Source organism: Macaca mulatta, chromosome 7, assembly GCF_049350105.2.
Source record: "Macaca mulatta isolate MMU2019108-1 chromosome 7, T2T-MMU8v2.0, whole genome shotgun sequence".
NCBI classification, from domain to species: domain Eukaryota; kingdom Metazoa; phylum Chordata; class Mammalia; order Primates; family Cercopithecidae; genus Macaca; species Macaca mulatta.
In genome coordinates this window covers 78,755,093-78,779,123 of record NC_133412.1, presented here as the reverse complement: position 1 = coordinate 78,779,123, position 24,031 = coordinate 78,755,093, and the positions used below count along the sequence as shown (strand labels likewise).

Below are 24,031 nucleotides of genomic sequence, written 5' to 3'. Positions count from 1 at the left end.
GAGTGGAGACCAGAAGTCCAGGAGGGCAATGTGGAGTCACCTAGCTGCTGCAGCCCTATCTCCCTGCCTGGATCAGATCTGCCCAGAGTCAGGAGGAACCTCCCACTGTGTGGAAAAGGTAAGCAGAAGAACCCCACCAGCCCTCTTTGCCACCAGGTACACCTACAGGCCTCACTACCCCACAGCCCTTGCAAGCCCAGTTTAGAGAGCTGAATACAGGGAATAAAACTTGAAATTAACAAAAAGAAAAGCACTCAAAATTATACAAATATATGGAAATTAAATGACATGCTCCTGAACGATCAGTGGGTAAAGGAAGACATTAAAAGAATGAAATTTGAGGGCCGGGTGCGGTGGCTCACCAGCCTGGCCAACATGGTGAAACCCCATTCCTACTAAAAATACAAAACATTAGCCGGGCACGGTAGCACATGCCTGTAATTCCAGCTACTGGGGAGGCTGAGGCGGGAGAATTGCTTGAACCTGGGAGGCAGAGGTTGCAGTGAGCAGAGATCGCGTCACTGCACTCCAGCCTAGGTGACAGAGCGAGACCCTGTCTCCAAAAAAAAAAGAAAAGGAATGAAAGGACTAAAATCTTACTGTCACAGAAAACCACCCAATCATAAAAATAAACAATGCGAGAGGAAGTAAGGAACAAGGGATATATAAAACAACCAGAAAACAATAAATAAAATGAGAAGAGTAAGTCCTTATCTATCAATAATAACTTAACCCCGAATGTAAACAAAATAAATTCTCAATTCAAAAGATAGAGACTGGCTGAATGGATAAAAAAGACAAGACCCAACTAGATGCTACCTACAACAAACTCACCTCACCTGTAAAGACACACATAGGTTGAAAGTAAAGGAATAAAAGATATTCCATGCAAATGAAAACCAAAAGCAAGCAGGAGTAGCTACACTTCTATCAAACAAAACAGATTTCAAGTCAAAAGCTGTAAAAAGAGACAAGAACATTATATAATAAAGGGATCAATTCAGCAACAGGCTATAATAGTTGTAAATATATATATACTGAACACCAGAACATCCAGATATATAAAGCAAATATTATTAGACTTACAGGGAGAAACAGACATCAATACAATAACAGTTGAGGACTTCAATACCCCACTGTCAGCATCGGACAGATAATCTAGATGGAAAATCAAAGAAATATTGGATTTTTTCTTTTTCTTTTTTTTTTTTTTTGAGACGGAGTCTCGCTCTGTCGCCCAGGCTGGAGTGCAGTGGCCGGATCTCAGCTCACTGCAAGCTCCACGTCCTGGGTTTACGCCATTCTCCTGCCTCAGCCTCCCGAGTAGCTGGGACTACAGGCGCCCGCCACCTCGCCCGGCTAGTTTTTTGTATTTTTTAGTAGAGACGGGGTTTCTCCGTATTAGCCAGGATAGTCTCGATCTCCTGACCTAGTGATCCGCCCATCTCGGCCTCCCAAAGTGCTGGGATTACAGGCTTGAGCCACCGTGCCCAGCCAGAAATATTGGATTTAAACTGCATCATAGGGACCAGGCATAGTGGCTTACATCTGTAATCCCAGCACTTTGGGAGGCTGAGGCGGTGGATCTCTTTGAGTACAGGAGTTCAAGACCAGCCTGAGCAACATGGCAAAACCCCGTCTCTAGAAAAAACACAAAAATTAACTTGGCATTGGTGGCTCACACCTGTAGTCCCAGCTACTTGGGAGGCTGAGGCTGGAGAATTGCTTGAGCTTGGGAGGCAGAGGTTGCAGTGAATGAGATCACTCCACTGCACTCCAGCCTGGGTGACAGTAAAACCCTATCTCAAATAAATAAATGAATAAATAATAAATAAAAACTGCACCGTAGACCAAATGGATATAACAGACATTTATAGATCATTTCCCCCAACAACCGAAGAATACATATTTTTGTTTTGTTTTGAGATGGAGTCTTACTCTGACACCCAGGCTGGAGTGCAGTGATGCGATCTTGGCTTACTGCAATCTCCGCCTCCCCAGGTTCAAGTGATTCCTTTGTCAGCCTTCCCAGTAGCTGGGACTACAGGCACCCACCACCACACTTGGCCAATTTTTGTATTTTTAGTAGAGACAGGGTTTCACCATATTGGCCAGGCTAGTCTTGAACTCTTGATCTCGAGTGATCCGCCCACCTTGGCCTCCTAAAGTGTTGGGATTACAGGCATGAGCCACCGTGCCCAGCCAGATGTTTTTTTGTCAGCACATAGAACAGTCTCCAGGATTGACCACATGTTAGGACAGAAAACAAGTCTCAAAAATGTTTTAAAAATTGAATTTGTACCAGTGTCTTATCTGAATACAGGGAATAAAACTTGAAATTAATAAAAAGAAAAGCACTCAAAACTATACAAATATATGGAAATTAAATGACATGCTCCTGAATGATCAGTGGGTAAAGGAAGACATTAAGAATGAAATTTAAGGGTCAGGCATGGTGGCTCACCAGCCTGGCCAAGATGGTGAAACTGCGTCTCTACTAAAAATATAAAACATTAGCCGGGCACTGTAGCACATGCCTGTAATTCTAGCTACTGGTGAGGCTGAGGCAGGAGAATCGCTTGAACCTGGGAGGTGGAGGTTGCAGTGAGCCGAGATCGCGCCACTGCACTCCAGTGTAGGTGACAGAGTGAGACTCTGTCTCAAAAACAAAAACAAATAAAACCAAAAATTTAATTGGTGAGGTTGCCGAGACAAGGGAATCCTTATACCCTGCTGGTGGAAATAGAAGTTAGTCCAGCCACTGTGGAAAGCAGTTTGGAGATTTCTCAAAGAACTTAAATAACTATTATTTCGGTGCTGGGCACATGACTCAAGCCTGTAATCCCAGCACTTTGGGAGGCCGAGGCAGGCAGATCACCTAAGGTTGGGAGTTCAAGATCAGCCTGACCAACATGGAGAATCCCCATCTCTACTAAAATAAACCACCTAATAATGCAACTCAAGGAACTAGAAAAGCAAGAACAAGCCAAACTCAAAGCTAGAGGAAAGAAATGATAAAGATCAGAGCAGAAATAAAGAAAATTGAGACTAAAGAAATAATACAGCTGGCCATGGTGGCTCAAGCCTGTAATCCTGGCACTTTGGGAGGCCAAGGCAGGTGGATCACCTGAGGTCATGAGTTTGAGACCAGCCTGGCCAAACATAGTGAAACCTCATCTCTACTAAAAATACAAAAATTAGGTGGGTGTGGTGGCAGGAGCCTGTAATTCCAGCTACTTGGGTGACTGAGGCAGGAGAACTGCTTGAACCCAGGGGGTGGAGGTTGCATTGAGCTGAGATTGTACCATTGCATTTCAGCCTGGGCGAAAGAGCGAGGCTTTGCCTCAAAAAAAAAAAAAAAAAAAAAAAAAAGATATAATACAAAAGACCAACAAAACAAAAAGTTGGTTTTATGGAAAGATAAAAAATGGACAAACTATTCGCTAGATGAAGGAAAAATGAGAGAAGATAGGAATAAAAACAGAAATGAAAAAGGAGATGTCATAATGGATGTTACAGAAATAAGGATCATTAGAGGCTAATATGAACAACTATATGCCAATAAATTAAAAAACATAGAGGAAAGGGATAATTTCCTGGACACATAGAACCTAGCAAGATTAAACCAAGAAGAAATAGAAAACCTGAACAGACCAACAACAAGTAATAAGATTGAGTCAGTAATAAAAAGTCTCCCAACAAAGAAAAATCCAGGACTGGATGATTTCACTTTTGAATTCTACTGAACCTTTAAAGAAGAATTAATAACAATTATTCTCAAATGACTCCAAACAATTCAAGTGGAGGGAATTTTTCATAACTCATTTAACAAGGCCAGCATAACCCTGATACCAAATTTAGATTATGTCACAACAAAAAAGGAAAACTACAGGCCCAAGTCCCTGATAAACATTGTTGCAAAAAATCCTCAATAAAATACTAGCAAACTGAATCCAACAACATATCAAAAAGATAATACAGCCGGGCATGGTGGCTCACACCTGTAATCCCAGAACTTTGGGAGGCCAAAGTGGGCAGATCACGAGGTCAGGAGATTGACAACATGGTGAAACCCCATCTCTACTAAAGTATAAAAAATTAGCTGGGCGTGGTGGTGGGTGCCTATAGTACCAGCTACTCAGGAGGCTGAGGCAGGGGAATTGCTGGAACCTGGGAGGTGAAGCTTGCAGTGAGTTGAGATCATGCCACTGCACTCCAGCCTGGTGACAGAGCAAGACTCCGCCAAAAACAAACAAACAAAAAAACAAAAAGCCCTAGAGACTTTATAAGAAACTCCTCTTAGGCCGGGCGCGGTGGCTCACGCTTGTAATCCCAGCACTTTGGGAGGCCGAGGCGGGCGGATCACGAGGTCAGGAGATCGAGACCATCCTGGCTAACACGGTGAAACCCCGTCTCTACTAAAAAATACAAAAAATTAGCCGGGCGTGGTGGCGGGCGCCTGTAGTCCCAGCTACTCTGGAGGCTGAGGCAGGAGAATGTCGTAAACCCGGGAGGTGGAGCTTGCAGTGAGCCGAGATCGTGCCACTGCACTCCAGCCTGGGAGACAGAGCAAGACTCCGTCTCAAAAAAAAAAAAAAAAAAATTAAAAAAAAAAGAAACTCCTCTTAGAACTGATTAGGAATGGAGTAAAGTTGCAGAATACAAGATCAACATACAAAATACAGTAGTGTTTCTATAAACAAATAATGAATTGCCTGAAAAAAATAAAGCAGTCCCTTTAACAATAGCTACACATACATGCATAATACCTAGGGATTTAACCAATAAGGTGAAAGACCTCTACCAGGAAAACTAGAAAACACTAATGAAAGAAATTGAAGAGGATACAAACAAAATATGACATGTTTATGGATTGAAAGAATATTGTTAAAATGACCATATTAATCAAAGCAATCTAGAGATTCAATGCAATCCCTATGAAAACACCAATGATATCCTTCACAGAAATAGAAAAAGAAATCCTAAAATTTGCATGAAACCACAAAGACTCTGTATTAGTCTGTTCTCACATTGCTATAAAGAACTACCTGAGACTAAGTAATTTATGAATAAAAGAGGTTTAATTGACTCACAGTTCCACAGGCTAAACAGGAAGCATGACTGGGAAGCCTCAGAAAACTTACAAGCATGGCAGTAGGCAAAGTGGAAGCAAGCACTTTCTTCCCGTGGTGGCAGGAGACAGAGAGAGAGAGAGAGAGAGAGAGAGAGAGAGAGAGAGAGGGCAGAAGTGCCACACACTTTTAAACCATCAGATCTCATGAGAACACACTACCATGAGAACAGCAAGGGGGAAATCCACCCCCATGATCTAATCACCTTCCTTAGGTCTCTTCCCTGACCCACGGGGATTACAATTTTGCATGAGATTTGGGTGGGGACACAGAGCCAAACTATATCAGACCCCAAATAGACAAAAGAACAAAGGTGGAGGCATCATACTACCAGACTTCAAAATATACCACAAAGCTGTAGTAACCGAAACAGCATGGTACTGGCATAAAAACAGAAGCACAGACCAATAGAACAGAATAGAGAACCCAGTAATTAATCCACATATCTATAGCCAACTGATTTTTGACAAAGTCACTGAGAATACACATTAGAGAAAGGACAGCCTCTTCAATAAATGGTTAAATTTATTTATTATTAAATAAATTTATTTATTTCCTAAATAAAATAGGAAAACTGAATATCCATATGAGGAAGGATAAAACCAGATCCCCTTCTCTTGCCCTATACACAAATAAACTCAAAATAAATCAAAGACCTAAAGGTAAGACCCAAAACTTTAACACAACTAGAGGGAAACATAAGGGAAATGCTTTAGGATATTGTTTGAGGAAAAGATTTTATTAACAAGAAGACTTCAAAAGCACTGGCAACAAAAGTAAAAATAAACAAATGGGATTATATCAAATGAAAAAGCATCTGCACAGCAAAGGAAACAATCAACAGAGTGAAAGGATATCCTGCAGAAGAATGGGAGTAAATATTTGCAAACCTTTCATCTGACAGGGGATTAATATTCAGTATATACAAGGAACTCAAACATCTCAATAGCAAAAAACCAGTCTGACTAAAAAACGGGCAAATGATCCGAACAGACTTTTCTCAAAAGAAGACATACAAATGGTCAACAAATATATGAAAAAAAAGCTGGGTGTGGTGGCTCACGCCTGTAATCCCAGCACTTTGGGAGGCTAAGGTGGGCGAATCACCTGAGGTTGGGAGTTTGAGACCAGCCTGACCAACATAGAGAAACCCCATCTCTCCTAAAAATACAAAATTAGCTGGGCATGGTGGCGCATGCCTGAAATCCCAGCTACTCGGGACGCTGAGGCAGGAGAATCGCTTGAACGTGGGAGGCGGAGGTTGCGGTGAGCCGAGATCGCACCACTGCACTCCAGCCTGGGCAACAAGAGCAAAACTCCATTTCAAAAACAAAACAAAACAAACTATATATATACACACATACTATATATATATAAACTATATATATATATATGAAAAAATGCTTAACATCACCAATCATCAGGTTTATGTAAATCAAAACCATGATAAGGTATCATCTCACCCATTAGGATGACTATGATCAAAAAGACAAAAAATAACAAACGCTGGTGAGAATACTGAGAAAAGGGAATTCTTATTCACTGTGGGTGGGAATGTAAACAAGTACAACCACTATGGAGAATAGTGTGGAGGTATCTCAAAAAACTATAAACAGACCTATTATATAGGGCTTGGCATGCTGGCTCATGCCTATAATCCCAGCACTTAGGGAGGCTGAGATAGGCGGATCCTCTGAGCTCAGGGGTTCAAGACCAGCCTGGGCGACATGAGGAAGCCCTGTCTCTACCAAAAATACAAAAACTAGCTAGGTGTGGTGGCAGGCATCTGTAATCCCAGCTACTTGGGCCATTGAGGCAGGAGGATCACTTGAGCCCAGAAGGTGGAGGTTCCAGTGAGCCGAGATTGTGTCACTGCAGTGACAGGGCAAGACTCTGTCTCAAAAAAAAAAAAAAAAAAAAAAAAGAAACTATCATATATATGATCCAGTGATTGCACTACTGCACGTTTATCCAAAGGAAAGGAAATTGGCATGTAGAAGAGACACCTGCACCCTCACACTTATTGCAGTATTATTCACAATAGCCCAGATATGGAATCAACTTAGGTATCCAACAATAGATTAGTGGATAAAGAAAATGTGGTATATGTACATAGTGGAATACCACTCAATCATAAAAAAGAATGAATTCCTGTCATTTGTTGGCAATTTGCATAGAACTGGAAGGCATTATGTTAAATGAAGTAAGCTAGAAACAGAGTTAGATACTGCATATTCTCGCTCATATGTGGAAGCTAAAATAAAAAAAAGTTGGTCTCCTAGAAATAAAAAGTAAAACAGAGGCTAGAAAGGGTAAGGGGAAAGGAGCAGTAGGGAGAGATTTGTTAAAGGACACAAAATCACAGCTAGATAGGAGGAATAAATTCTACTATTCCATATCACTGTAGAATGACTATCGCTAACAACAATATATCTTACATAGTTTCAAATAGCTAGAAGGAGAACTTGGAATGTTTTCAATACAAAGATATGATAAATGTTTGAGATGACAGACATGCTAATTACCCTGATCTGATTACTATACAGTGTATGTCTCACAGCATCACTATGTACCCTATAAATATGTACAATTATTATGTGCCAATTTAAAAAACCTTAAAAATAAAAAAATTTAAAAGAAAAAAGTGAAAAAATGAACAAAACAAACTAAGAAGAGAATTCAACATATGAAGGTGTGTTGTAGGGATAGATTATGGGCAGTTGCATTGGTTGACTTTCACAATCATTAACTATATTTTTGAAGTCTTATATCACAATGAAGAGTTGCTTTTTTTCTTTTAGGACATGGCTGTCCTTGGAGAATATGTTCATCTTTGTTTTCTTTCTTTTTTTTTTTTTTTTCAGACCAATGACCTCTGAAGTTTTTATTGAACTCCTGCTTCCCAAAAGGTACCCTGCTTCTGCTGGCTCAGTGCCTCAGAACTTTGGTGTCGTTGGTCTCAGACCCCACTTTGCCATCCACCAGTCTGCAGGCGGTGGTCTTTTGGATGGTTTGTTTGGAGTTGCCGCCGTCCAGGGCATCACCGAGAATGAAGTCCTCCTTGTCTTCCAGCAGGCAGTGGTAGGTGGTGATCTCAGTCTCCAGCTTGACCTTGATGCTCATCAGGGCCTCGTACTCCTGGGCCTGGTGCTGCCCCTCTGTCTGGGTCTGTGCCAACTCTGACTCCAAGTGCAGCAGGACACCATTGAGCTGCTCCATCTGCGTAGTGTAGCGAACCTCCACCACCCTCAGGCTGTTCTCCAAGCTGGCCTTCAGATATTGAGTCCAGGTCGATCTCTAAGGACTGAACTGTATGTCTCGGCTCCACGAGCATCATCTTAACAGCTCCATGGACTGCTAAGATGACATTTAACATCTAAGCAGACTGAGTGGTGACCACTCTGGTGCCCTCCTCAATCTGCTGGGACCAGTACTTGTCCAGCTCCTCTCGGTTCTTCTGAGCCAGCTTGTCATACTGGGACTGGATGTCTGCCCTGATCTTGCTGATGTCCTGAGATCTGGGGGCACCTACCTCCATGATTAACCCATAGCTGGCAATCTGGGCTTGTAGGTCTTTTACTTCCCCCTCATGGTTCTTCTCCATGAAGAGCAGCTCCTCCTTGAGAGCCTTGATCTCTGTCTCTGGCTGCAGCCAAGTGACATAAACGAACTTGCAGATTTCATGGATGTCACTCTCCACAGACTGGCACATGGCCAGCTCTGTCTCATACTTGGCTCTAAAGTCATCAGCAACAAGAAGGACATTTTCAACATGAAAAATGATGCAGGCATTGTCCACAGAATTATCTGAGACCTTAGGTTCTTGATGGTCTTGAAGTAATGCCCCTAGTCTCTGACCTGGGGTCCCTTCTTCACCAGGTGTTTCCAGATTTTGCTCTTGAGCCTCTGATTCTTGGTCTGTAGGCTCCTCACTCTGTCCAGGTAGGAGACCAGGAAGTCATTCAGGCCTTGCATGTTTCCTTTCTGCTCTGGTTGCCCACCATTCCCGCCAGACCCTTGGCCATCCCTGCGGCCAGGTCCTTGGACTCCCAGCCTCCTTGGAAGCTGGTAGAGCAGGACATGAAGATCCAGGAGCATAACCCCCAGCACCTGCATAGACACTGGCCATGCTGCTCGTGAGCCAGACACTGTGGCTGGGTGACAGAGCCCAGGGACTAGTAGTTGGTGGAGAAGGTGGTGGAATGAGAGATGAAGCTCATGTTGTCTGGGGAGGAGAGAAAGGGAACAGGATTCAGGTTCTGTCCCCACCTTCATTTTCCAGGTAGCACTGCTCTTTTTGAAAATCTTCTGGCTCGATATACGCTGACATGAGCATTCCCTATTAAAATTTCCCATCTTCTGTCTTCTGTGCCATGCTTCTATGTTTGTTGTTTGTTTGTTTTTAGACAGAGTCTTGCTCTGTCACCCAGGCTGAAGTGCAATGGCACAATTTTGGTTCACTGCAACCTCCTGGGCTCAAGCAATTCTCCTTCATCAGCCTCTCAAGTAGCTGGGACTATGGGCACACGCCACCATGCCTGGCTAATTTTTGTGTTGTGTGTGTGTCTAGACAGGATTTTGCCATGTTGGCCAGGCTGGTCTCGAACTCCTGAACTCAGGTGATCGGCCTGCCTCAGCCTCCCAAAGAATTGGGATTACAGGCGTGAGCCACCGTGCCTGGCCTTGTATGTTGTTTTGGGTATGGAGAAATCCATTCTGCATGCCCCAATTTAGGGGCCACAAATTTGGTGGAAACAATACTAGTGATTGAACAGCAGCATTGTTGCCTAAGTGTCTTATTATTCTACCAGGCACATAATTATTTTCCAACGATTCAGTAACTTCGTTAGCTTCTTCAGGTAAATAAGCCTTTAATTCATCAAACACTCTTGGAATGTCATCAGCTGGAAGGAACATCAGTGTAGACAAATGATGCCTTTTTAAACTGAAGTTATTGTTTTTGCCACATTGCTTGGCCAGTCCACTCATCTGAGTTTTCCACCAAATGCGTGGGACTGAATAGAAAAAAACAAACTTTATTGGAAGGTTACCTTGTAACCTTGATCACACCTAATTCCAAATCTGTCATTATGGTTTGGGTATTCAATTGAAATCCATTTTCTTCTGCATAGTTTATCAAATCTTCAAATAAACTTTTATAAATTGCACCACTTTTTTCAGTCATTAATACATAAACAAGTGGATAAGTTCTAGAGTTTTCAGACCCAATAGGGGCATGAATTGTATATAGTTGATTTAAAAAAAAAAAAGGAGTGACAGTTTTGAAAGTCCCATTTATTTGCCACAGTGAAGTATATGCAAGTTATTTTTTAGTATTAGAGTTAGTGATAAACATAAAAATTCTATATTCTTTGACAGTCAAACCCCTAATCAAGACTAGTTTGGCTGAGTGCAGTGGCTCATGCCTGTAATCCCAGCACTTTGGGAGGCCAAGGCAGGAGGACTGCTTGAGCCCAGGGGTTTGAGACCAGCCTGGGCAACATGGCAAAAACTCTTTCTCTACAAAAAATACAAAAATTAGCCAGGCATGGTGGCACATACCTGTGGTCCCGGCTACTCAGGAGGCTGAGGTGGGAGGATCATTGGAGCCTGGGAAGTTGAGGCTATAGCGAGCCATGATCATACCAGTGCACTCCAGCATAGGTGCAGAGTGAGACCCTGTCTCAAAAAAAAAAAAAAAAAAAAAAAAAAAAAAAAAAAAAGCCTAGCTCACCATTTAATGTGTTTTGTAACATTGGAGAAACCTCAGTATCAGCAAGCATCTTTGGTTCAGAGGTTGCTGAGCTTGTTAGATTCTTTTTATTCCCTGATGAAGGGCATTTTTTGAAGGCAAGCACGGCACCATGTGTGAAGGGGCAGAAGTCCTACATGATTGAATAATGTGGTAGAGGAGATTTCTTGCATTTTTTTTTGCCACCAGTTTCACTTCTATCATCTTCAAAACGTTTGCTACATTTGCATTTGTAAAGTGGTTCTGGTCTACAAATGTTTTAAGTATATGCTATTCATTTGAAAGTCTGGTTATTGCCTGCCCATTGCAATTAAGTGCATTTCTATTTTCACAGAACCAAATTAAGTTCACAAATCCACCCTTTGTGAACTGAGAACCCATACACATCTCCTTGAACTGTGCTTCATTTCCAAATAAAGACAGTAGTTCCACCTAACATGATCCTGTGATAGTGATTTTCAGGATTTTAGACTTTATGGATTTTGATCTTTTAGGATTTCAACATTCAGGGTTTTGTCTTTCAGGATTATTATCCAAATCTGCCTGACACATCTTCTGATTAAACTAGAAGCTCTGAGGGGTGCCTTAGACCTCTTGGTGTCCCCATGACCTGGCTGAATGCCTAGCACAGAGTGGCATGCAATATTAGTGAAGGAGAAGTCTGCTGGGGAGGTGAGAGGCTGGGTGAATTTTGAAAAGGGATTCATCTCCAGCAGATGCTTGGGGCTGGGAGGAGAAACCACAGACCAGGAACCTGTGTTCCCTTGGCAGATAGGCCTCTTGGGGTTGATCTGTTCCAGCGGGAGGCTAGGTTCTGAGATCCAATCACTGCCTCAGGCCCCAGTCCAAAGTCCCTTCCCTGATCAGTCAAGACCCGCATCATTTGCTCTTCTGAAGGCCAGCCTTGAAAGTCTCATTATCCTGGGAGAGTCTGATTTTCACCTGGCACTCAGGTCTCCAAAGATCCTAATAATTTTTCTAGTTTCTACAGATGTTCTCAGCCCTAGGAATAGGATTCCTAGATGCATCCTTTATCACTTCTATCTGCATGACCTTGGGCAGATTCCTTCTGGATCTCAGGGTCCCATCTGCACTGCAGGATCCACTGTGCCTGCTCTGTACCTTTCCTCGCTCAGCAGCATGAGCCAGAGCATGCACTGCCTGTGTATTAGTCTGTTCTCCCACTGCTATAAAGAAAGACCTGAAACTGGGTAATTTTTAAAGAAAAGAGGTTTAATTGGCTCACGGGTCCATAGGCTGTACAGGAAACATGGCTGGGGAGGCCTCAGGAAACTTACAGTCATGACGGAAGGCGAAGGGGAAGCAAGGTACCTTCTACTCATGGTGGCAGGAGAGAGAGAGAGTGAACGGGGAAGTGCCACACACAGTTAAACCATCAGATCTTATGAGAACTCACTATCATGAGAACAGCAAGGAGGAAATCTGCTCCCATGATCAGTCACCTCCCACCAGGCCCCACCTCCAACATTGGTGATTACAATTCCACATGAGATTTGGGTGGAGACAAAAACCCAAACCATATGGATCTGTAACCCCTAAGGCTCTACACCACTTCCTGAGGGCCTGCATGCAGGGTGCCCTGCTGTCATTTATGTTAACTCATTTTATTCTCACAGCAATCCAGGCAGGTCCTCACTGTTACCTTTGTTTTTCTTCATTTAAATCTTATTTTATTTTATTTTATTTATTTATTTATTTTGAGACGGAGTCTCGCTTTGTTGCCCAGGCTGGAGTGCAGTGGCTGGATCTCAGCTCACTGCAAGCTCTGCTTCCCGGGTTTACGCCATTCTCCTGCCTCAGCCTCCGGAGTAGCTGGGACTACAGGCGCCCGCCACCTTGCCCGGCTAGTTTTTTTTTGTATTTTTTAGTAGAGACGGGGTTTCACTGTGTTAGCCAGGATGGTCTCGATCTCCTGACCTTGTGATCCGCCCGTCTCGGCCTCCCAAAGTGCTGGGATTACAGACTTGAGCCACTGCGCCCGGCTGAAATCTTATTTTTTTTTTTATTTTATTTTTTTGAGACGGAGTCTCGCTCTGTCGCCCAGGCTGGAGTGCAGTGGCCGGATCTCAGCTCACTGCAAGCTCCGCCTCCCGGGTTCGGGCCATTCTCCTGTCTCAGCCTCCTGAGTAGCTGGGACTACAGGCGCCCGCCACCTCGCCCGGCTAGTTTTTTGTTTTTTTTTAGTAGAGACGGGGTTTCACCGTGTTAGCCAGGATGGTCTCGATCTCCTGACCTAGTGATCCGCCCGTCTCGGCCTCCCAAAGTGCTGGGATTACAGGCTTGAGCCACCGCGCCCGGCCTTATTTTAAATATATAGTAATTTAAACAATTCACACTCACACCTGTAATCCCAACAAGTAGGGAGGCTGATGTGGGAGGATCGTTTGAGACCAGGAGTTTGAGACTAGCCTAGGCAACATAGTGAGACCCTGTTTTTAAAAAACAACAACAACAATAACAAAAAACAAATTTTTTTTTTTTACCAGAAAAAAAAATCAAAATTTTAAAGCTCCAAAAGGTACACTCTGAAAAAGTCTTCCTCTGGCCTGGCATGGTGGCTCATACCTGTAATCCTAGCACTTTGGGAGGTGGAGGCAGGTAGATCACTTGAGGCCAGGAGTTTAAGACCAGTCTGGCCAACATGGTGAAACCCCATCTCTACTAAAAATGCAAAAATTAGCTGGGTGTGGTGGTGGGTGCCTATAATCCCAGCTACTTAAGAGGCTGAGGCATGAGGATCGCTTGAACCCAGGAGGTGGTGGTTGCAGTGAGCCCAGATTGTGCCATTGCACTCCAGCCTGGGCAACAGGGTAAGACTCTGTCTCCAAAAAAATAAAAAAATAAATAAATAAATAAATAAATAAAAAATAAAATAATAAAAAGTCTTCCTCCTTCTCCCTTTCCTTCTTCAGCCACCCAATTTTTCTTCTTGGAGGGAACCCAAAAGCCCATTTTTTGTTTATCTTTTCTGAGACATTTTATGTTTTATGCATGCACAAGTAAATGTGTGTAAATGTTATGTCTCTCTGTCTCCTGCCTCCTTGATTGGTGGCTGTTATGTCTCTCTGTGTCCTGCCTCCTTGATTGGTGGCATGCTATGCTTGTATTCTGCACCTTGCTTTTTTTTTTTTTTATTAACAACATACCCCATCCCCGTTATTTTAAATGAGAGGATTCTGAGGTTCAGAGGGCTTATGTAGCCTAGTTGGTGTATGCAGGTCTCTTTGAATGCAAAGCCCGTGCCTCACTCTAAGCGGGGAGGCTCTGACTGTGAGGGAGTGTCAGCTGGCCTGGGCCCCCTGGATGTGCCCATTCAGGGCCTCTCCTCAATGAGCCCTGGGCAGCTCTGCTGCCGCATCTCCTGGTGCCAAGGGAACTGGGAAAGAACTAACCAATGGTCCGGCCTGGCAGAGGGTCTGAGGACCTGGAGAAAAAAGAGCTTTGTTCCACACCCCCTGAAGACTGGCAGTAGTTGGCCTGCCCAGCCATGCTGCCTTTTTCTGTACCCTCTATAAGAGCAAAAACATTTTCGCTTCCTGCCAAGACCTGATGGCAGCCTGGCGGGTCCTGTGGTGGCCCCTCCGAGGGCCGGCTCCCACGCCTCACTGCCTTTTGATGGCCTTGCTGGAGATGGGCAGCTGCAGTGGTCCCTGCCAAGGCCTCGGGACTGGCCTCCCTGAGAATGTGCATCTGCTCCCACGTCTGGATCTCACTGCTGCACTGGGAAGAAACTCTCCCTGCCCGTGCTCCGGGCCAACCAGCCTTATGGGGATTGGTGCAAAGGCTGGGGGCCCGGGAGAGGTGGCCAGCCTGAGCTAATGGGGAAGCATCATTGGTAGTTCAATGTGTAGTTATGCTTTTCCCTACAAAAAGCCCTGTGACCTCTTCTTCCTCAGGCTCTCCTCTCTTCAAAAACAGCTCAGCCTGAAAGGTCTCCTGGGAGGCTGCAAGCAGCTTCCGGTGCTGCGTGCTTGTGAGCGCTTGCTCCTGGGTCCAGGCCTGCTGGCTGGGCTGGAGGGGAATGCCGGGAGCCAGGAGCTGCCTAAAGCTCACAGCTCTAGTGGGGTTTCTCCTCAGAGGAGCCAGTGCCCCAAACCAGGATTTACTCTTTTTGCCTTCAGACCCCAAGCAAGGCGTCCAGCAGGTCTGTCCCTGAGCAAACAGCCAATGGGCAGTGTCTCTGTGCCTCATCCTCCCAAGTGTGAAATGGTCACAATAAGGAGATTTGTTTGCTTGGTTTTTTTCCAGGTGCTTCAAAACACTCTTTCATAATTGAGATTTTATTGGCTGTGTTGAGGCTCAGTACACAGACATTTCAGTTTGCACACAGTTCTTATATGTACTGAAAATCTAAAAAGCCATGTATTGTAATTCTTTTTAAAAGTTATTCCAGTGACTTTCCAGCTTAACATTTGGAGGCAAATTTTCCTTAAGAGGCTATCAAGTACCAGTATCTGCACATGTGGATAAGCTGTTACATACATGCCACCAATACACAACTGAACAGCAAATATACCACATACTCAAATTTTCAATCTTTCACAGCACATTAACAAAGTTACTAGGAAAACAGGACTACCACAACCAAGGATGTTACAGAGTGCACACAATTCTCAGGGAGTGCCACAATCAAGTGGATTTCTTTAGGAAACAATTCTGCTACAAAACAATATGGGTAGGCCCGGCGTGGTGTCTCACATCTGTAATCCCAGTACTTTGGGAGACCGAGGATGGCAGATCACCTGAGGTCAGGAGTTCGAGGCCAGCCTAGCCAACATGGTGAAACCCTGTCTCTACAAAAATGCAAAAAATTAGCCGGGCATGATGGCAGATACCCTGTAATCCCAGTTACTTGGGAAGCTGAGGCAGGAGAATTGCTTGAACCCAGGAGGTGGAGATTGCAGTGAGCCGAAATCATGCCATTACACTCCAGCCTGAGTGACAGAGGGAGACTCCATCTCAAAAAAAAAAAAAAAAAAAAAAAAAGAATTAACAACAACGTGGGAATAGAAGTAATTTTAAATGCTCAGGACATTAAATGCAGGACTGTGACTCCATATTGCCATTTAGTATGCTTTGTATTATAGGATATAAAAACTAACCCCTCTGTCTATGGAATGTTAAGCTGACACCCAAGACAGTCAAAGCCTCCCATAATCCAATAGCCCACTCTATTTTCTGGTTGTACCAAAAAATAAACAAGCAGCGAATGGTTTCACCTTTTAAAAAAAGCATTTACACTTAAAAAATGGGATTAGGTGTGATTCCCTCCTTCTTAAAAATGTTTCTGGCTAACTCTCTTTTCGGACTCAGCCCGCCTGCACCCAGGTGAAATAAACAGCCATGTTGCTCACACAAAGTCTGTTTGGTGGTCTCTTCACATCGATGGCATGACATTTTGGTGCCGTGACTTGGATCAGGGGACCTCCCTTGGGAGATCAATCCCCTGTCCTCCTGCTCTTTGCTCTGTGAGAAAGATCCACCTATGACCTCTGGTCCTCAGACCAACCAGCCCAAGGAACATCTCATCAATTTTATTTTATTTTATTTTTTTTTTTTTGAGGCGGAGTCTCGCTCTGTCGCCCAGGCTGGAGTGCAGTGGCGCGATCTCAGCTCACTGCAAGCTCCGCCTCCCGGGTTCCCGCCATTCTCCTGCCTCAGCCTCCCGAGTAGCTGGGACTACAGGCGCCGCCACCACGCCCGGCTAATTTTTTTGTATTTTTAGTAGAGACGGGGTTTCATTGTGTTAGCCAGGATGGTCTCGATCTCCTGACCTCGTGATCCACCCGTCTCAGCCTCCCAAAGTGCTGGGATTACAGGCTTGAGCCACCGCGCCCGGCCCATCTCATCAATTTTAAATCAGGCAGGAATGTCAGGCCTCTGAGCCCAAGCCAAGCCATCGCATCCCCTGTGACTTGCACGTATACATACACCCAGATGGCCTGAAGTAACTGAAGAATCACAAAAGAAGTGCAAATGCCCTGCCTCGCCTTAACCGATAACATTCCACCACAAAAGAAGTGAAAATGGCCGGTCCTTGCCTAAAGCAATGATATTATCTTGTGAAATTCCTTTTCCTGGTTCAAAAAGCTCCCCCACTGAGCACCTTGTGACCCCCCATTCCTGCCCACCAGAGAACAATCCCCCTTTGACTGTAATTTTCCTTTACCTACCCAAATCCTATAAAACAGCCCCACCCTTATATCCCTTGGCTGACTCTCTTTTTGGACTGAGCCCGCCTGCACCCAGGTGAAATAAACAGCCATGTTGCTCACAAAAAAAAAAAAAAAAAAAAATGTTTCTAGGCCGGCCATGGTGGCTTACACCTGTAATCCCAGTACTTTGAGATGTCAAGGCAGGCATATCTCTTGAGCTCAGGAGTTTGAGACCAGCCTGGGCAACAAAGTGAGACTCTGTCTCTACAAAAAATACAAAAAAGTAGCCAGGCATTGTGGCATGCACCTGTGGTCCCAGCTACCCAGGAGGCTGAGGTGGGAGGATAGCTTGGGCCTGGGAGGCAGAGTGCAGTGAGCTGAAATGGCGCCCCTGCACTCCAGTCTGGGCATCAGAACCAGACCCTGTCTCAGAAAAAAACCACTATTATTTTGTAAACTTGCATTTACGAAATAGTTGATGAAAATATTTATCTCGATGGTACAAAAAGGGAGATGGGGACCACTGATAAACCATGGTATGTGATTTAATCAGACTTGGCTTCTTTCTCTCCAGCTTCATCAGCTGGAGAGAAATCATTTTAGTTTCTCCATTTTCTGCAGGTAAATCTTCTTTAGTTTCCTAGTTAGCCACTTAGGCCTGTTTTCCCTTTGCTCCCCTTTCCCCTTTTGTTTGCACTTTTTTGTCCGAAGATTTATCCTTCTCTGCTGCCTTTTTCAGCTTCGTTTCCACTGTTGCAGGAGCAGGTTAGCTGACAACCTCCTCCTGGGCTCTTCCTTGGAAGCTGCGTCTGTGGAGCAGAACTTCCTCTTCCTCTTTGGCAGTGGGGAGGGTGCGTGCCCAGTGCTGCTGGCTGTGGAGGAGCTGGGCTGCCTTGCTGCTCACAATAAAAAGATTTGATGAAGGCAAGAGTGCCCTGATTAAGGGAGGAGACCACCCCTCATATTGTCTTATGCCCAATTTCTGCCTCCAAAGAAAGAAGAAGTAAAAACTAAAAGGGAGAAATGGAATCCACAGGCAGATAGCCCAGCACCACGCATTGGGCCTCGTAGTTAAAAATCAACCCCTGACTTGGCCGAGCGCGGTGGCTCATGCCTGTAATCTCAGCACTTTGGGAGGCCAAGGCTTGCAGATCATGAGGTCAGGGGTTCAAGACCAGCCTGACCAACATGGAGACACCCCGTCTCTACTAAAAATACGAAATTAGCCGGGGTGGTAGCACATGCCTGTAATCCCAGCTACTCGGGAGGCTGAAGCAGGAGAATTGCTTGAACCCTGGAGGCGGAGGTTGCGGTGAGCCGAGATTGCGCTATTGCACTCCAGCCTGGGCAACAAGAGTGAAACTCCATCTCAAAAAATAAAAATAAAAAAAATAAATCAGCCCCCGACCTAACTGCTTGTGTTATCTATAGATTCCAGACATTGTATGGACAAGCATCGTGAAAATCCTATCCTGTTCCATTCTGATTATCGGTGCATGCAGCCCCCAGCCACTTACCCACTGCTTGTTCAATCGACCACAACCCTTTCACGTGGACCCCCTTAGAGTTGTGAGCCCTTAAAAGGGATGGGAATTGCTCACTCAGGGAACTCAGGTTTTGGAGACGTGAGTCTGCTGATGCTCCCAGCTGAATAAAGCCCTTTCCTTTTCTACAACTCGGTGTCTGAGGGGTTCTTGTCTGCGGCCCGTCCTGCTACATGATGAAGCTGGGAGAGCAGCAAGCTGAAGCTGAGCCTCTGCTGGGAGAAGCTTTGCCGGAAGAGCAAAAATAGAGGGGCCTGTTGGTGGCAGGTGGGGAGAGGAGAGAGCTTTGCGTTGGCTGGGGTCCACACTCAACCCAGGTGTTACCGGAAAGGGGTCCTGATACAAACCCCAAGAGAGAGTTCCTGGATCTCTCCCAAGAAAGAATTCAGGGCGGATTCAGGGCGGATCCATAGACTAAAGTGAAAGGAAGTTTATAAAGAGGTGAAGGAATAAATAAGGGCTACTCCAGAGGCAGAGCAGCCCCAAGGGCTACTGGTTGCCCATTTTTATGGTTATTTCTTGATTATATATGCTAAACAAGGGGTGGACTACTCATGTCTCCCCTTTTTAGACCATATAGGGTAACTTCCTGACGTTGCCATGGCATTTGTAAAGTGTCGTGGCACTGGGGGGAGTGTAGACATGAGGATGACCAGAGGTCATGCTTGTGGCTATCTTGGTTTTGGTGGATTTTGGCCGGTTTCTTTACTGCAAACTGTTTTATCAGCAAGATCTTTATGACCTGTATCTTGTACCAATCTCCTGTCTCATCCTGTAACTTAGGAAGCTTAACTCTCTGGAATGCAGCCCACTAGGTTTCAGCCTCATTGTACCCAGCTCCTATTCAAGATGGAGTTGCTCCGGTTCAAATGCCTCTGACTCTGGGACGTGGGCCCCCAAATGTGGTACCGGGGGGACATGGCCCAGGGCATCTTCAGCATGGGCCTGTCCTGTGAGGGATGGCAAGGAGAGACATCAGTGTTTGGGATGTAGGTCCAGTACCCTGAGAATGGAGTGGCCTGACACAGGTCACAGCCCACTTGAAGCAGCTGCAGATGGCAGCCTTGTGGATGCGATTGCAGCCTGCAGTCTTTCCTAGAGGTGCAGGGGCCAAGAGAAAAATGTTCTTTTTGCTATCTGAAGGTTCACTGAGAATCACTGACAAAACCCAGACTAACAGGCCAAAAAGCATACAAACCTATTTGATCACAATTTTATGTGATGGAGGAAACTTCAGAATGAAGACCCCGAAGATACAGAGGAAGCTGTCCATTTTTATGCTTAGGTTCAGAAAAGTATGAGTGGTCATGTAGAACTGTGACTGGACAAAACTCTAATGTTAATAGGCCTAGTGGGGAAATACAGCAAGGCCTGTCTGTATATTTTCTTCTTGGCCTCTCTGTGGAGCATTCTTGCCTTCTGGGTATGGGGCAAGACTCTCTGTGGAACGGGGATCTTGTGACCTACTATCGAACAAAGTAGGTTAGATAATTTCTTTTTCTTTCTTTCTTTTTTTTTCTTAAGACAGGGTCATTCTGTTGCCCACGCTGGAGTGCAGTGATGTGATCCTGGCTCACTGCAGCTTTGACCTCCCAGACTCAGCTGATCCTTCTGCCCCAGCATCCCCAGTGGCTGGGACCACAGAGCATGCGCTACTGCACCTGGCTAAGTTTTAAATTTTCTGTAGAGAGGAGGTTTCGCCATGTTGCCTAGGCTCATCTAGAACTACTGGGCTCAAACAATCCACCTGCCTCCACCTCACTAGGTGCTGGGATTATAGGCATGAGCCACTGCACCTGGCCTGGTCAGATGATTTCTTTACAGCCATGTTTTACACAGAAAAAGGGAGGAAGTTAGAGTAATATTTTGGGGTTTGATGGCTGGCTTTGGGGAAAAGGGGTTCTGGTTTCGAAGGCCTGCCTTGGGGAAGAGAGACTCTAGTTGTTGTGGCTAGCCTTGGGGGCCAGAGACAGGAGGCAGGAGAAGATCGGAGAGAAACTTTTGCTTCTGAGGTTGCTTTTGAGGCCTCCAATTTGGAGGAGCATCTTTTGAGCCCCAGTCGTAGCATAGGGGAAAATGGTCATAATACTTAGAGAGGGTAAGAAGAAGGCTATGGGTCCCTGCGGGGAAGTTCAGGACAGCACTCGTGCAGGAGTTCTCTGGGAGGTACTGGAAAGCAAGTAGGGGACTGTCACCCCAGGAATGCAGGAAACAGGGTTCGGTGCTAACTCAGAAGGGGGAGGGTGTTGGGAGACCCTCCTGATCCTCCCTCCCAAACACATCCTTCAGGGAGTTCAAGCAGCAAGTGGCTACCCACATGCTTTTTCATGGAGAAAATAGAATTTTATCTGGTGTGGGGTTTTGAGAGTTCAGCTGACATTCCTGGCAGCTGAAAGGCATTAAATCTGCAGTCAGAAGGCCTTATGGAGAGACATTCAGAGTGTGCTGTGTGTGATTCAAGCAGTCTGACCTGTCTCTGAGAGCCACTGTGGTTTTGTTGAGATGGGCACTGGGCATTTGCGCTTTGTTAGTCCTGGATGAGCTTGTTTCCCCATGGGACTTGGAGCTTCTCCTGGTCACCTTCATGTTCCATTGGCATCCAACACAGGCTTGGCAGATAGGACATGCTCAGTAGGAGGATGGAAAATTTAATAAACCATTTGAAAATTTCCAGAGCCATTTTGCAAATATAAATCAACTGAGGCTTATAAATAATTAGAGGGATCTGTCTGGTGTTCTGTAGGACACCCTACTTTTGTTCTTTCCCCTCCAACCCTAGTAGAAAAGAAATTTTTAGCATGATAATGAGGCAAAGTCAGGGTAGGAGAGGTCATGAAAAAAGGTTTGTCTGCCTGCAGATTCTCACCTTGGTGAATCTGAAAGACCCAAGACCCCTAGAGTAGGTAAGTCCCCATCTCTGCCCACTCCTCTAGGATGGAACTAGGAACGAGGTTCCAGGACCACACATGTCAGCTGTCAGGGTGGTACCAGGCTTGCAGGGAGGGCAGAGAGGACAAAAAAGGGAAAGAGAGGAATACCAGAGAGAAAAAGGGATGCCTGGATCTCTATCCAAGCCTGCCCATATGGGAAAAATAAAAAGTAATGTTTTGCACCACCCTATGAAATTGCTCATTGACTAAGATTTTGTTCCAGTTAAGGAATAATATCCGCAATACCTTCTTGAGTATTGTGATGAGGGGGTTAAGCAGCCAAGCATGTTGCTGATATTTTGAATGAACACAGGAGATATCACCCCCTAAAATGCCACATTGTTATGCTGATTGCTTCAAACTGAAGGCATCTGGGAAAACAGTGGATACACAGAGGGGCTTTTCCTGAATTTCCCTTATCTGAGTAAAGGTAGATTCTCCAGAAGGAAGCCAATTGTCGTGAAAACCCTCCCTAGAAATTTGTATCTATCAGGAAGATTAACATGTCGCAGGACTCAAACCTAGGAGAGATTAAAGTTGACGTTTCATCCAGACAGTCTATTACCTATTCTTCTGAAGGCTCATCCGTTTTTTTTTTTTCATAACCATCTGTATGTAGGTGGCCTACATACCCCACTCCCCTCTCCCCTAGATGGGTAAGGATGTTTCAGTCAATGACAGACCACATGTAAAATGGTGGCCCCATGAGAAAAAAAGGGAGCTAATTTTTTTTCTTTTTTTGAGACAGGGTCTCACTCTTGCCCAGGTTGCAGTGCAGTGGGCTGATTCATGGCTCACTGCAGCCTCGACCTCCTTGGCTCAACCAATCCTCCTGCCTCAGCCTCTGAGTAGCTGGGACTATAGGTGCACACCATCATACTGGGCTAATTTTTAAATTTTTTTTGTAGAGGCAGGGGTCTCACCATGTTGCCCAAGCTGGTATTGAACTTCTGGCCTCAAGTGATCCTCCCATCTTGGCCTCCCAAAGTGCTGGGATCACAGGTGTGAGGCCATAGGCCTGGCTGAGCTGAAAAATTTCTATCATCTAGTGACACCTAGCCTTGGTAATATCATAGTGTAACATATTATCTTTTCTATGGTTAGACATGTTTAGATACACAAATAGTCACCATTGTGTTACAGCTGCCTACAGTAGTCAGTGCAGTAACATACAGTAAAGTTTATAGCCTAGGAGTAATAGGCTATACCTATAGCCTAGGTGTGTGGTAGGCTATGCCATCCAGGTTTGTGTAAGGGCACTCTATGATGTTCCCACAATGATGAAATTAACTAATGGTGCATTTCTCAAACATATCCCATTCCTTAAACAGTGATGATTAGAAAACTTCATTGGGTTACTGGCTTTTTGCTTTTCTGTGATGCCTCTGTTGGGGGTCATAAAACAATAGCCCAAAAACAAGGCCTCAGAGGCAGCTCTCTCTAACCTTCTAATCTCCTGTTTCTAGACTCGCATTCTCTCTAGAGGCTAGCCATAGAAACTAGAATCCCTCTTTCCCAAGGGAGGTCATGAAAACCAGACCCCTTTTCTCCAAAGCCAGCCATAAAACCCAAAAATATTACTAACTCTGCTGCCACCCCAGCCTTTCTGTGTAAGAACTGGCTATAAAGAAATTTACCTTTTTTTTTTTTTTTTTTTTTTTTTGAGATAGAATCTCTCTCTGTTGCCCTGGCTGGAGTGCAGTGGCATGATCTTAGCTCACTGCAACCTCTGCTTCTTGGGTTCAAGTGATTCTCCTGCCTCAGCCTCCCGAGTACCTGGGACTACAGGTGTCCACCACTGTGCCTGGCTAATTTTTGTATTTTTAGTAGAGATGGGGTTTCACCATTTTGGCCAGGCTGGTCTTGAACTCCTGATCTTGTGATCTGCCCACCTTTGCTTCCCAAAGTGCTGGGATTACAGGCATGAGCCACCATGCCCAGCCTTTTTTTTTTTTTTTTCAGATGGTTCAAGTGATTCTCCTGCCTCAGCCTCCCGAGTAGCTGGGATTACAGGCATGCACCACCACGCCTGGCTAATTTTTTGTATTTTTAGTAGAGATGGGGTTTCTCCATGTTGGTCAGGCTGGTCTCAAACTCCTGACCTCAGGTGAGCTGCCTGCCTCATCTTCTCAAAGTGATGGGATTACAGGTGTGAGCCACTGTGCCCAGAAGAAATTGATCTATCTTATCTGACCTATCTTGTAGATCATAAGACCTCTGTTCCAGAGAGGGTCTTGCCCCATACCCAGAAGGAAGGAATGCTGCACAGAGGCGCTAAGAAGAATTACACAGAGAGGCTTGCTGGGTTTCCCCACTCAGTCTATTAGCGCTGCATTATACCCTTTTGACCGATCACGTTTCTGAATGTCCATACCATGTGGAACCTGAGCATAAAAATGGACAATTTTCCTATATCCTTGAACCTTCTTTCTGAAGGTTCTCATGCCACATAAAACTAGGATCAAATAAATTTGGGCACCTTTTCTCCTATTCATTC

The 24,031-nt window shown here is 44.9% G+C and overlaps 1 pseudogene; it reads right to left on the bottom strand.

Moving 5' to 3' along the window:
• Positions 1-8,060: 8,060 nt before the first annotated feature.
• LOC144329654 (keratin, type I cytoskeletal 18 pseudogene) lies at positions 8,061-9,352 on the bottom strand (annotated as a pseudogene).
• Positions 9,353-24,031: the final 14,679 nt, after the last annotated feature.